The sequence below is a fragment of the Rhinopithecus roxellana genome, chromosome 15 (assembly GCF_007565055.1).
Source record: "Rhinopithecus roxellana isolate Shanxi Qingling chromosome 15, ASM756505v1, whole genome shotgun sequence".
NCBI lineage: Eukaryota > Metazoa > Chordata > Mammalia > Primates > Cercopithecidae > Rhinopithecus > Rhinopithecus roxellana.
Genome location: NC_044563.1, coordinates 18,084,850 through 18,099,299, shown reverse-complemented (window position 1 = coordinate 18,099,299; position 14,450 = coordinate 18,084,850). Strand labels below are relative to the sequence as shown.

Sequence of the window (14,450 nt, the reverse complement as noted above, 5' to 3'; positions counted from 1 at the left end):
GAAAGAGCAAAATAAAAATTGTTATTTAGAGTATGGTTCCATCTTTGCTTTAAAATAAAAAAAAGAAAAATTTGCATAGGGAAAATAATGGAATATATCAACAGTTAACAATAGTAGTTACCTCTGTGTTTGGGGACTGTGGGTGATGTGTGCTTTCTTGCAATCAGAAGAATAAGATTTATTTTTTGGCTGGGTGCGGTGGCTCATGCCTTTAATCCCAGCACTTTGGGAGGCCAAAGCTGGTGGATCACTTGAGGTCAGGAGTTCGAGAACAGCTTGGCCGACATGGCAAAACCACGTTTCTACTAAAAATACAAAAATTAGCCAGGCATGATGGTGCACACCTGTAATCCCAGCTATTCGGGAGGCTAAGGAAGAACTGCTTGAACCTGGTAGGCGGAGGTTGCAGTAAGCCGAGATCTCGCCACTGCACTCCAGCCTGGGTGACAGAGCAAGACTCTATCTAAAAAAAAAAAAAAATTTTAGGATTTATTTTTTAAAAAGCCATTTTGATTTATGACATGTAAACTGCATCTCAACAAAGCTGTGGAAGGAAGGAAGGCCGGCAGGCGGGAAACCATCCACAGAGATGGTCAAGTGTGTACCTTCCTTCAGAAACCTGTTTCCATGTTCCTCGTTCTCAGTGGCTCTTTCCTCCCCCCCCTAAGTCACCTGAATGCCATTTAGTTCCTTTACTACACCTTATTTTGTCCATGATGAAAAGATCATCATCTTTTATAATTCTCTCTGTGTTTTGGATTTTATTATAATGCCCCTCGGTCCTCCCTGATAGAGATGTTCAGGCTCACTGATGGCATAACAAGGTTATAAACCCCTTCAAATGAGGGCAGGAGTGACAGGAAAAACATCTATTAAAATAAGGGCATAGAACTGAATAGTTACAATATCCTCCATAGATTTCATTTTTCATATATATATATGTATTTTCAGACATGGTCTTGCTCTGTTGTCAGGCTGGAGTGCAGTGGTGTGATCACAGCTTACTGCACCCTTAAATTCCTGGGCTGAAGTGATCCTCCTGCCTCAGCCTCTCGAGTAGCTGAGACTATAAGCACACATCACTATGCTCAGCAATTTTTTTTTTGTAGGGATGTCACTGTGTTTACTATGTTGCGCAGGCTGGTTTCAAACTCCTGGGCTCATGCGATCCTCCCAAAGTGTTGGGATTATAGGCTTAAGCCATCGTGCTGGGCCATTTTTCTAATCTTTAACTGTATTTATTGATAGTTTTCCTTCCTTTCCACAGCCTAAGATGATTGTTTCCTCCTGGGAACAGCGTGGCAGAGCAGAAGGGCAGGCTTGGGAGACTTGGAACCCTGCCTTGACTCTGCCAGACTACATCACTTAAACAAGCTACTTACTCTTAGGGCTCAATTTATTTGTAAAAAAGAGATAATAATCAATTGCTATTTACTTGACAGTAAAAGGCCAGACCTATGAGACCATGATTCCCGAGGTTCTTTTAACTTGTGAAGTCACAGATTGGATCAACTTCCAAAGCTGAGAATAATGGGATTTTTTTTCAGGTATCTGTACCCCACACAGTAATATCTAGTCAATTTAAAACTTAACTAACAGTCAATGTCAAATATCTAAATGTCAGTAAGTCTCCAAGTAGGCAAGAGGATTTCATGAAGTCCACATACAAAAGCTTGTGTGGCTAACTTACAGGCTTCCAAGACATACTGATTATACTCACAGTTTTAACAGGGTTGGCCATTAATTTCTAAGCCCAATACAGATTAGACAGGGTAAACAGGGAGAGGAAAAAGAACTGTAATTAGGCATCAACTACATGACCTAACAGAGAGGCAGAAAAAGATATTTAAAATATAATCTAGATGCATTTAGGGCATATTTCAGTAGGCCCTGGAGGCAATAATGTTTTCCAGCAGAGTAAAATAATTTATGATGACAAAGATGATGCTTAGATGCCTAGAGGAGTTAAATTATATAAGATGGCAGGGAAGGCCACTGTATACATATCATATACATTTTAAAAGATTTCCATGTAAGTTATATTAAAAACAACAAAAAATGTGGTACCCAAATTTAAACTATAAAATAGTAGGCTGTAAAACTGTAAAACTCTTCTGCATCTTTGGATGTTTACTGTCTCTAAACCATTTATTGATCACTGCTTCTGTAGTGCCTCATGGTGTTACCTGTTTTTAAGCTGCCATACTGAGTGCTGTGCATCATTATTCTCACTGAGTGTCTCGCAGCAGTCCTATAGGGTTAAGTACTGTTCTCACTTTACTTGCAGACACAGGACGGTGAAGTAATTTGCCCAGTTACATAACTAGCAAGAGGCAAGCACATTCGAGCTTTGAATCATGGATCTGCCAGATTCCAAAGCACATGCTTTTACAGATTCCACTATTTATTGGTGGTTGAATTATTGACTTATTTGTCTATTTGACCCATCACCATCCCATTATTGTTCTCAGCATTGGAAGTTAGTCCACTCTGTGACTTCACAACTTAAAAGAGCCTTGGGAATCACAGGATCATAGATCAGGCCTTTTGCTCTGAAGTAAATAATTGACTATCTCCATTTTACAGATACAGAAACTAAGGCTTAAAGAGTAAGTGGCTTGCTCAAGTGAGGTAGTCTGACAGAGTCAAGGCAGGGTTCGAAGATCCCATTAGACCAACTCTTGAGGGTAGGGACTCCATCTCACTTGTTTGTACATACCATGGGAACTGGCACACAGTATGCAGTTAAAAAATGTTCAATGAATTTTATCCTTATGCCTCCCTATACAGATGTGAAACCCTAAAAGCAATGTAGTATATCTCAATGCATCTCAACATATGATCATGAATCACCTGCCCCAAACCCAGAGAAGCAAAATCAGAATCCCTGGGGTCAAGAGAGTGAGAATCTACATTTAATTAAATAGATCAGGTGACTCTTAGGATTGTCCTCATGGTTGAAAGCACATTTTTTGGAGTTAGTCAATCCTGGGTTCCTGAGTTCATATCTCAGCTCTACTAGTTACTAGACAAATGACCTGGGGCAAGTGAGTCACTTAAATTTTTTGAGCTTCAATTCCATCATCATTAAAATGGGGATAAGGCCGGGCATGGTGGCGCATGTCTGTAATCTCAGCACTTTGGGAGACTGAGGTGGGCAGATCACCTGAGGTTGGGAGTTCGAGACCAGCCTGACCAACATGGAGAAACTCCATCTCTATTAAAAATACAAAACTAGCCAGGCGTGGTGGTGCATGCCTGTACTCCCAGCTACTTGGGAGGCTGAGGCAGGAGAATCGCTTGAACCTGGGAGGTGGAGGCTGTAGTGAGCCGAGGTCACACCATTACACTCCAGCCTGGGCAACAAGTACGAAACTCCATCTCAAAAAAATAAAATAAATAAAATACAAAATAAGTGGGGGGTGTTACAAGATGGCCAAATAGGAACAGCTCCGGTCTGCAGCTCCCAGCGTGATCTACACAGAAGACGGGTGATTTCTGCATTTCCAACTGAGGTACCTGGTTCATCTCATTGGAACTGGTTAAGCAGTGGGTGCAGCCCATGGAGGGTGAGCTGAAGCAGGATGGGGCGTTGCCTTACCCGGGAAGCACAAGGGGTTGGGGGAATTCCCTTTCCTAGCCAAGGGAAGCCAATGACAGACTACCTGGAAAAACGAGACACTCTCTGCCCAAATACAGCACTTTTCCCAAGGTCTTAGCAACCGGCAGACAAGGTGATTCTCTCCTGTGCCAAGCTTGGCGGGTCCCACGCCCACAGAGCCTTGCTCACTGCTAGCGCAGCAGTCTCAGGTGGCAGCCTGGCTGGGGGAGGGGCATCCACCATTGGTGAGGCTTGAGTAGGTAAACAAAGTGGCTGTGAAGCTCAAACTGGACGGAGCCCACTGCAGCTACTAGTAGGTCTAGACCTACTGCTTCTAGACTCCACCTCTGTGGGTAGAGCATAGCTGAACAAAAGGCAGCTTCTGCAGACTTAAACGTCCCTGTCTGACAGCTCTGAAGAGAGTAGTGGTTCTCCCAGTATGGCGTTTGAGCTCTGAGAATGGACAGACTGCCTCCTCAAGTGGGTCCCTGATCCCCATGAAGCCTAACAGGGAAACACCTCCCAGTAGGGGCCAACAGCAACTTCATATAGGTGGCTGTTCTCTGGGATGAAGCTTCCAGAGGAAGGATCAGGCAGTAATATTTGCTGCTCTGCAGCCTCTGCTGGTGATACCCAGGCAAACAGGGTCTAGAGTGAACCTCCAGCAAACTCCAACAGACCTGCAGCTGAGGAACCTGACTGTTAGAGAAGGAAAACTAACAAACAGAAAGGAATAACATCAACATCAACAAAAAGGATACACACACCAAAACCCCATCTGTAGGTCACCAACATCAAAGACCAAAGGTAGATAAAACCACAAAGATGGGGAGAAACCAGAGCAGAAAAGCTGAAAATTCTAAAAATCAGAGCACCTCTTCTCCTCCAAAGTATTGCAGCTCCTCACCAGCAATGGAACAAAGCTGAATGGAGAATGACTTTGACGAGTTGACAGAAGTAGGCTTCAGAAGGCTGGTAATAAACTTTTCCGAGCTAAAGGAGAATGTTTGAACCCATTGGAAGAAAGCTAAAAACCTTGAAAAAAGATTAGACGAATGGTTAACTGGAATAAACAGTGTAGAGAAGACCTTAAATGACCTGATGGAGCTGAAAACCATGGCGCAAGAACTTCGTGACGCATGCACAAGCTTCAATAGCTGATTCGATCAAGTGGAAGAAAGGGTATCAGTGATTGAAGATCAAATTAATGAAATACAACAAGAAGACAAGGTTAGAGAAAAAAGACTAAAAAGAAACGAACAAAGCCTCCAAGAAATATGGGACTATGTGAAAAGACCAAATCTGCATTTGATTGGTGTACCTGAAAGTGATGGGGAGAATGGAACCAAGTTGGAAAACACTCTTCAGGATATTATCCAGGAGAACTTCCCCAACCTAGCAAGGCAGGCCAACATTCAAATTCAGGAAATACAGAGAACACCACAAAGATACTCCTTGGAATAGCAACCCCAAGACACATAATTGTCAGATTCGCCAAGGTTGAAATGAAGGAAAAAGTGTTAAGGGCAGCCAGAGAGAAAGGTTGAGTTACCCACAAAGGGAAGCCCATCAGACTAACAGCGGATCTCTCGGCAGAAACCCTACAAGCCAGAAGAGAGTGGGAGCCAATATTCAACATTCTTAAAGAAAAGAATTTTCAACCAGAATTTCATATCCATCCAAACTTAGCTTCATAAGTGAAGGAGAAATAAAATCCTTTACAGACAAGCAAATGCTGAGAGATTTTGTCACCAACAGGCCTGCCCTACAAGAGCTCCTGAAGGAAGCACTAAACATGGAAAGAAACAACTGGTACCAGCCACTGCAAAAACATGCCAAATTGTAAAGACCATTGATGCTATGAAGAAACTACATCAAGTAACGGGCAAAATAACCAGCAAACATCATAATGACAGGATCAAATTCACACATAAAAATATTAACCTTAAATGTAAATGGGCTAAATGCACCAATTAAAAGACACAGACTGGCAAACTGGATAAAAAGTCAAGACCCATCAGTGTACCGTATTCAGGAGACCCATCTCACGTGCAGAGATGCACATAGGCTCAAAATAAAGGGATGGAGAAAGATCTACCAAGTAGGCCGGGCACGGTGGCTCACACCTATAATCCTAGCACTTCGGGAGGCCAAGGTGGGCGGATCACGAGGTCAGGAGATCGACCATCCTGGCTAACATGGTGAAACCCCGTCTCTACTAAAAATACAAAAAAAATTAGCTGGGTGTGGTGGCAGGTGTCTGTAGTCCCAGCTACTCGGGAGGCTGAGGCAGGAGAAAGGCGTGAACCCGGGAGGCAGAGCTTGCAGTGAGCCGAGATCACACCACTGCACTCCAGCCTGGGTGACAGAGTGAGACTCTATCTCAAAAAAAAAAAAAAAAAAAAAAAAAAAAGCAGGGGTTGTAATCCTAGTCTCTGATAAAACAGACTTTAAAGCAACAAAGATCAAAAGAGACAAAGAAGGCCATTACATAATGGTAAAAGGATCAATTCAACAAGAAGAGCTAACTATCCTAAATATATATGCACCCAATACAGGAGCACCCAGATTCATAAAGCAAGTCCTTAGAGACCTACAAAGAGACTTAGACTCCCACACAATAATAACGGGAGACTTTAACACTCCACTGTCAATATGAGACAGAAGGTTAACAAGGATATCAAGGACCTGAACTCAGATCTGCAGCAAGCAGACCTAACAGACATCTACAGAACTCTCCACCCCAAATCAACAGAATATACATTCTTCTCAGCACCACATTGCACTTATTCTAAAATTGACCACATAATTGGAAGTAAAGCACTCCTCAGCAAATGTAAAAGAACAGAAATCACAACAAACTGTCTCTCAGATCACAGTGCAATCAAATTAGAACTCAGGATTAAGAAACTCACTCAAAACTGCACAACTACATGGAAACTGAACAACTTACTCCTGAATGACTACTGGGTAAATAACGAAATGAAGGCAGAAATAAAGATGTTCTTTGAAATCAATGTGAACAAAGATACAACGTACCAGAATATCTGGGACACATTTAAAGCAGTGTGTAGAGGGAAATTTATAGCACTAAATGCCCACAAGAGAAAGCTGGAAAGATCTACAATCGACACCCTAACATCACAATTAAAAGAACTAGAGAAACAAGAGCAAACACATTCAAAAGCTAGTAGAAGGCAAGAAATAACTAAGATCAGAGCAGAACTGAAAGAGATAGAGACACAAAAAACCCTTCAAAAAATCAATGAATCCAGGAGCTGGTTTTTTGAAAAGATCAACAAAATTGATAGACCGCTAGCAAGATTAACAAAGAAGAAAAGAGAGAAGAATCAAATAGATGCAATAAAAAATGATAAAGGGGATCTCACCACCAATCCCACAAAAATACAAACTACCATCAGATAATATTAAACACACCTCTATGCAAATAAACTAGAAATCCAGAAGAAATGGATAAATTCCTGGACACATACACTCTCCCAAGACTAAACCAGGAAGAAGTTGAATCCCTGAATAGACCAATAGCAGGCTCTGAAATTGAGGCAATAATTAATAGCCTACCAACCAAAAAAAGTCCACGACCAGACGGATTCACAGCCAAATTCTATCAGAGGTACAAAGAGGAGCTGGTACCATTCCTTCTGAAACTATTCCAATCAATAGAAAAAGAGGGAATCCTCCCTAACTCATTTTATGAAGCCAACATCATCCTGATACCAAAGCCTGGCAGAGACACAACAAAAAAAGAGAATTTTAGACCAATATCCCTGATGAACATCGATGCAAAAATCCTCAATAAAATACTGGCAAACTGAATCCAGCAGCACATTAAAAAGCTTATCCACCACGATCAAATCGGCTTCGTCCCTGGGATGCAAGGCTGGTTCAACATATGCAAGTCAATAAACGTAATCCAGCATATAAACAGAACCAAAGACAAAAACCACTATTATCTCAGTAGATGCAGAAAAGGCCTTCAATAAAACTCAGCAGCCCTTCATGCTAAAAACGCTCAATAAATTCGGTATTGATGGAACGTATCTCAAAATAGTAAGAGCTATTTATGACAAACCCACAGCCAATATCATACTGAATGGGCAAAAGCTGGAAGCATTCCCTTTGAAAACCGGCACAAGACAAGGATGCTCTCTCTCACCACTCCTATTCAACATAGTGTTGGAAGTTCTGGCTGGGGCAATCAGGCAAGTAAAAGAAATAAAGGGTATTCAATTAGGAAATGAGGAAGTCAAATTGTCCCTGTTTGCAGATGACATGACTGTATATTTAGAAAACCCCATCGTCTCAGCCCAAAATCTCCTTAAGCTGATCAGCAACTTCAGCGAAGTCTGAGCATACAAAATCAATGTGCAAAAATCACAAGCATTCCTATACACCATTAACAGACAAACAGGGAGCCAAATCATGGTTGAACTTCCATTCACAATTGCTACAAAGAAAATAAAATACCTAGGAATCCAACTTAAAAGGGATGTGAAGGACCTCTTCAAGGAGAACTATAAACCACTGCTCAACGAAATAAAAGAGGACACAAGCAAATGGAAGAATATTGCATGCTCAGGGATAGAAAATGGCCATACTGCCCAAAGTAATTTATAGATTCAATGCCATCCACATCAAGCTACCAATGACTTTCTTCACAGAATTGGAAAAAAACTACTTTAAAGTTCATATGGAACCAAAAAAGAGCCTGTATTGCCAAGACAATCCTAAGCGAAAAGAACAAAGGTGGAGGCTTCACGCTACCTGACTTCAAAGTATACTACAAGGCTACAGTAACCAAAACAGCATGGTACTGGTACCAAAACAGATACATAGACCAATGGAACAGAACAGAGGCCTCAGAAATAATGCCACACATCTACAACGATCATCTTTTACAAACCTGACAAAAACAAGAAATGGGGAAAGGATTCTCTATTTAATAAATGGTGCTGGGAAAACTGGCTAGCCATATGTAGAAAGCTGAAACTGGATCCCTTCCTTACACCTTATACAAAAATTAATTCAAGATGGATTAAAGACTTAAATATTAGACATAAAACCATAAAAACCCTAGAAGAAAACCTAGGCAATACCATTCAGGACATAGGCATGGGCAAGGACTTCATGACTAAAACACCAAAAGCAATGGCAACAAAAGCCAAAATAGACAAATGGGATCTAATTAAACTAAAGAGCTGCTGCATGGCAAAAGAAACTACCATCAGAGTGAACAGGCAACCTACAGAATGGGAGAAAACTTTTGCAATTTACCCATCTGACAAAGGGCTAACATCCAGATTCTACAAAGAACTCAAATAAATGTACAAGAAAAAACAAAACAAAACAACAAAACAAAAAAAAAAAAACCATCAAAAAGTGGGCAAAGGATATGAACAGACACTTCTCAAAAGAAAACATCTATGCAGCCAACAGACACATGAAAAAATGCTCATCATCACTGGTCATCAGAGAAATGCAAATCAAAACCACAATGAAATACTATCTCACACCAGTTAGAATGGCAATCATTAAACAGTCAGAAAACATGGAGAGGATGTGGAGAAACAGGAATGCTTTTACACTGTTGTTGGGAGTGTAAATTGGTTCAACCATTGTGGAAGACAGTGTGGTGATTCCTCAAGGACCTAGAACTAGTATTACAATTTGACCCAGCAATCAAATTACTGGGTATATACCCAAAGGATTATAAATCATTCTACTATAAAGACACATGCACACGTATGTTTATTGTGGCACTATTCACAATAGCAGAGACTTGGAACCAACCCAAATGTCCATCAATGATAGACTGGATTAAGAAAATGTGGCACATACACACCATGGAATACTATGCAGTCATAAAAAAGGATGAGTGCAGGGACATGCATAAAGCTGGAAACCATCATTCTCAGAAAACTATCACAAGGACAGAAAACCAAACACCGCATATTCTCACTCATAGGTGGGAACTGAACAATGAGATCACTTGGACACAGGGTGGGGAACATCACACACCAGGGTCTGTTAGGGGGTGGGGGACTGAGGGAAGGATAGCATCAGGAGAAATACCTAATGTAAATGATGAGCTGATGGGTGCAGCAAACCAACATGGCACATGTATACCTATGTATCAACCCTGCATGCTGTGCACATGTACCCTATTATATTACAGTTTTATTACATTAAAATATAATAAAAACAATAATAAATAAACAAATAAAATGGGGATAACAGAAGAACCTACCTCATGGGTTTTTAAGAGACAAAGTTCATTCACTTAATAGATAACATGTAGCATCTATTATGTGTCAGATGTTATTTTTTAGGTGCTTAGGATACATTAGAGAACAAATAGACAAGCTCTTTGCCTTCATGCAGCTTATCTTACAGTGGGGAAGACAGATAATGAATGATAAAGAAAATAAAAAAATAGGCTGGGTGCAGTGGCTCATGCCTGTAATCCCGGCACTTTGGGAGGCCAAGGCAAGCAGATCACTTGAGGTCAAGAGTTTGAGACCAGCCTGGCCAACATGGTGAAACCCTGTCTCTACTAAAAACACAAAAATTAGCCGGGTGTGGTGGTGCATGCCTGTAATCCCAGCTACTCAGGAGGCTGAGGCAGGAGAATTGCTTGAACCCAGGAGGCAGAGGCTGCAGTGAGCTGAGATCACGCCACTGCACTCCAGCCTGGGCGACAGAGCAAGACTCAGTCTCAATAAATAAATAAACAAACAAACAAACAAGTAAGCTATACAGAAAGTTAAGCGAGGCAAATTAAGAGATTCAGTGATAAGTATAATGAAAAAAAGAGAATACAGCAAGTCAGATAGGGAATATGAGGTGGTACTGGTGGTTTAATTTTATGTAGAGTGTTCTAGGTAGGTTACATGGAGAAGGTAACACCTAAGCAAAGATATGAAGGGGTTAAGGAGTAACTGACACAGACATCTGAGGGAAGAGCATTCCAGGCAGAGGGAATAGCCTTTACAGTCTTAAGGAGGGAGTGTGCCTATTGGGTAAGAGGAACAGCATGGAAATCAGTGTGGCAGGAGCCAAAAGAATAAGGGGGAAAGGAAGAAGAGATGAGGTTAGAGAAATAACGGGCCAGTTCATGTACATGGCCTTTTAGCTCTACAAGCAAAAATCAAATGAAATATTCACGTTAAGTGCTTAGAACAGTAAAATGGTACATAGAAAATATTTAATAAATGGTATCTACATCTGTATTTACATGAAAATCTTTTGGTCCCTAAGCAGAGCTAGTCTGGAAGGGGTCAGGCTACAGGGACTCTAGTATCATTTATGTACTTTGGTGGGGTTAGAGAGTCCTTCAACATTTTTAAAAGTACAGAAATCAAACAGATCAAAGGCCTAGGTGATCCGCAGCAGCAAGCAGAGATGGTTAATTCTCTGCAGGTGCTCAGAAAACTGAACTAACCGAGGCATGCAAAGTCAACATAGCCATCAATAAAAGACAGGGAAGGAGTTGGGTGTGGAGTGGGGTGGGCTTGGCTAAGGGCTGAAACCAACAGGAGAGTCATTAGCAACATAAGAGAGAAAGCAATGGAGCATGGAAGCATCCTCTACAGCAGTGGAAACTCATTCTGATTATCAATGCAACCACAAAGTCATGATGAAAACGACTGCAAACCATCGGGGAGTAAGCCAGGGAGCCCAGCAACATGAATGCACTTGTAGGGGGGAAAAACAAATTAAGAGATTCAGGCAAAACCATTCCCTTTCCTGGTGGAGGCTCTTTAATCTTTAATATCTCTCTCTTGACACTAGGCACAGATCTTGCCCCAACAAGACAAAGGATAACTTCTGAGAAGCTAAAAATTCTCATTTGGGTGAAGGACTCTTGAGGAGAAGAGTGCCATGTGTCTGCCGGACTAAAAGATGTGTTCTTAGGTCGAGGTGGGCGGATCACGAGGTCAGGAGATCGAGACCATCCTGGCTAACATGGTGAAACCCCCGTCTCTACTAAAAATACAAAAAAATTAGCTGGGCATGGTGGCGGGTGCCTGTAGTCCCAGCTACTCGGGAGGCTGAGGCAGGAGAATGGCATGAACTTGGGAGGTGGAGTTTGCAGTGAGCTGAGATCGCGTCACTGCACGCCAGCCTGGGTGACAGAGAGAGACTCTGTCTCAAAAAAAAAAAAAAAAAAAAGATGTGTTTTCTTGGTCATACTGTCTCACGCTGGGCAGATCAGGGCTAACCCACCTCCATGGCCTTAATGACTGAAGGGGTTGCAGGGCCCTGGAGCTGCAGACAGGAATGCAGTCATTTTGGGAACTGAAGGCAGGCAAGAATATAATAAAGGCTAGATGAAGATAACCAGGCTGGGCTTTAAACTGCTTTAAATTGTGCCAGTTTCTTCTGGCACCTGCCCTAAGGAAAGCAAAGCCAGGCACCGTCCATGGAAATCTGGAAGTGGGCATCCTTTGTGGCATCAATTATGCCAGTTTGGCCAGGAAGTTTGTAGTACTTAGTCTCTATGACCCTGACCTAACCTACTCAGTAAGGGGCAGTTTAGTCTGAGTCAGAAGAAATGAAGAGCGACTCAATATTATGATCTTTGACTTAACATATTCAATTTGTAATTAAGACCATTATTAAAATTAGTATAAGAAATCAAGTCTTCTCATTCCATTCCTCAAACTCTCTGTCTGCCTTTACTATTTCCTGATAGTAACCATGGATATTTGCTTTATAAGTTCTTAATTGCTACATTCTTAGCTACTTATTTAGTCAATATATTACGTGTCAAAGGTATGCCAGGGACAGTGCTAGATTCTGCGGAAACAGCAAGGGATAAGACAGATAAAAATTCCTATTTTCATGGTACTTACATTCTAGTGTGTATGTGTGGCAGCGGTGGTTGGGGAGACAGGCAATAAAAAGTAACAAAGAAAGAAATACTTTTAGGAAGTGAGGAGAGCAATGACATAAATCAGGCAGGGTGGTGTGATACACAGTGACAGAGGGTGGGACCACATGAGACGGCTGTGCCAGGCTCATCTTTGAGAAGGTACCATTTGAACTGAGAACGCACCAGATGAGGAGGCAGCCATGCAATCTAGGGAAAGAAGGAAGGGCAGACAGGGAGATGGGAACCAGCAACAAGAGTGTTTTGCTTCCTGCTTCTCCATTCTGCACACAAATGCTATTTATCTGTCTCTGGCATGTTGCAATCTGTTAAAGAAATTGCTCTATGATGCCTGGGAAGGGAATAATATTGAATGAAACAGAATTCCAAGGGAGCTACATACTGCCATGGGGGAGGGTGGGGACACTGAGGAAAGATAAGGCAAGGGCTGTGGAAGCTGCCCCAGGCTGCCCCATTTCACTACTGTGGTTAACTGGCAAAGGAGTCTGTGCAAATGAGTGCAGGATGTCCAAATCACAGCACTGTTTCACCCTTCATCATTTCAAGTCACCAACTGACAGGATTTAGCACTCTGTTGTCTGGCAGCAACCAACAGTGAAGCAGAGAGAATTCCACTGGATTATCCAAAGCATCTGACCCGCAAATGAGGAGTGAGCAGAACATTTTAAAAAACAACTCTTGAGTGGTTCAGTGAGCCAACTGCACATTGAAGAGAGACACACAAACATCCAGCCGCCTCTGAGGCAAACGGTCAATTTCTTCTGCTTGTCCTCGGTCTTCAGAATCCAAGTTATTGATGTGAGCTGTGTCCCTCATTTTCCTAGCCAAAGGGGTAGACGTGAAGTAGAAATAGGCCAGATACAGTGTTCTGGGACAACACACCATTGTCTGAATCCAGAGAGCATCATGGCTGCAGTGGATGAGAGCAGGCTCAGTGGGAGAGGTTCAGGAACATCAGAAGTGCAGGGCCTGTCCTTTGAAGATAAAGTCTGGCTAGATCAGCTTTTCAGTGAAAGAAGCTAACGTCTGCAGACAGATCTTTATCTTTGGTGAGCCCATCACAGATCTCAGGTTTAGGATGGGGGCTAGAATGAAGGGAAAAAGCCAATTATCACCCTATAAGAAGTAGATAGGCTGGGGGCGGTGGCTGACGCCTGAAATCCCAGCATTTTGGGAGGCCGAGGTGGATGAATCACTTGAGGTCAGGAGTTCAAGACCAGCCTGGCCAACATGGTGAAACCCTGTCTCTACTAAAAATACAAAAATTAGTCAGGCATGGTGGCCAGCGCCTGTAATCCCAGTTACTCAGGAGACTGAGGCAGGAGAATCGCTTGAAGCCAAGAGGCCGAGGTTGTAGTAATCCGAGATCGTGCCACTGTACTCCAGCCTAGGTGACACAGCGAGACTCCATCTCAAAAAAAAAAAGTCCGGTGGCAGGGTATGGGGAAGGGGCGGCAGGCACCATGTCCGGCCACGAAGGTGGCAAGAAGAAGTCACTGAAACAGCCTAAGAAGCAGGCCAAGGAGACGGACGAGGAAGATAAGGCTTTCAAGCAGAAACAAAAAGAGGAGCAGAAGAAACTCGAGGAGCTAAAAGCGAAGACTGCGGGGAAGGGGCCCTTGGCCACAGGTGGAATTAAGAAATCTGGCAAAAAGTAAGCTGTTCCTTGTGCCTGAGGAGATGGTGACCCTTTATTTCATCCTTATTTAAACATCTATATTCCCTGCCATAACATCTTTTGCCACCTAAAGCTGGAATTAAGTGTTGTCTTGGAGCTGTTGTACATTTAAGAATAAACTTTTGTTAAAAAAAAAAAGAAAAAGAAAAAAAAAAGTAGATAATACTGAACTGTCCCACCCTTGTGGGTTTCTGATTCTCCAATCAAGTCCTGAGACCCTCCTGCTCCCCATCCTTCTCTCCTCCAAGTCCTTCTCA

At 42.3% G+C, this 14,450-nt stretch overlaps 1 protein-coding gene and 1 pseudogene across 5 annotated transcripts in view; one reads left to right on the top strand and one right to left on the bottom strand.

The window, feature by feature from the left end:
- The window catches only part of C15H11orf49 (chromosome 15 C11orf49 homolog), a 228,049-nt gene that overhangs the window by 45,539 nt on the left and 168,060 nt on the right, over positions 1 to 14,450 (bottom strand). The gene's annotated exons all lie outside the window — the stretch shown is intronic.
- On the top strand, positions 13,928 to 14,319 carry LOC115893683 (annotated as a pseudogene). The gene has a single exon (XR_004053749.1). The product of XR_004053749.1 is annotated as a translation machinery-associated protein 7 pseudogene (transcript).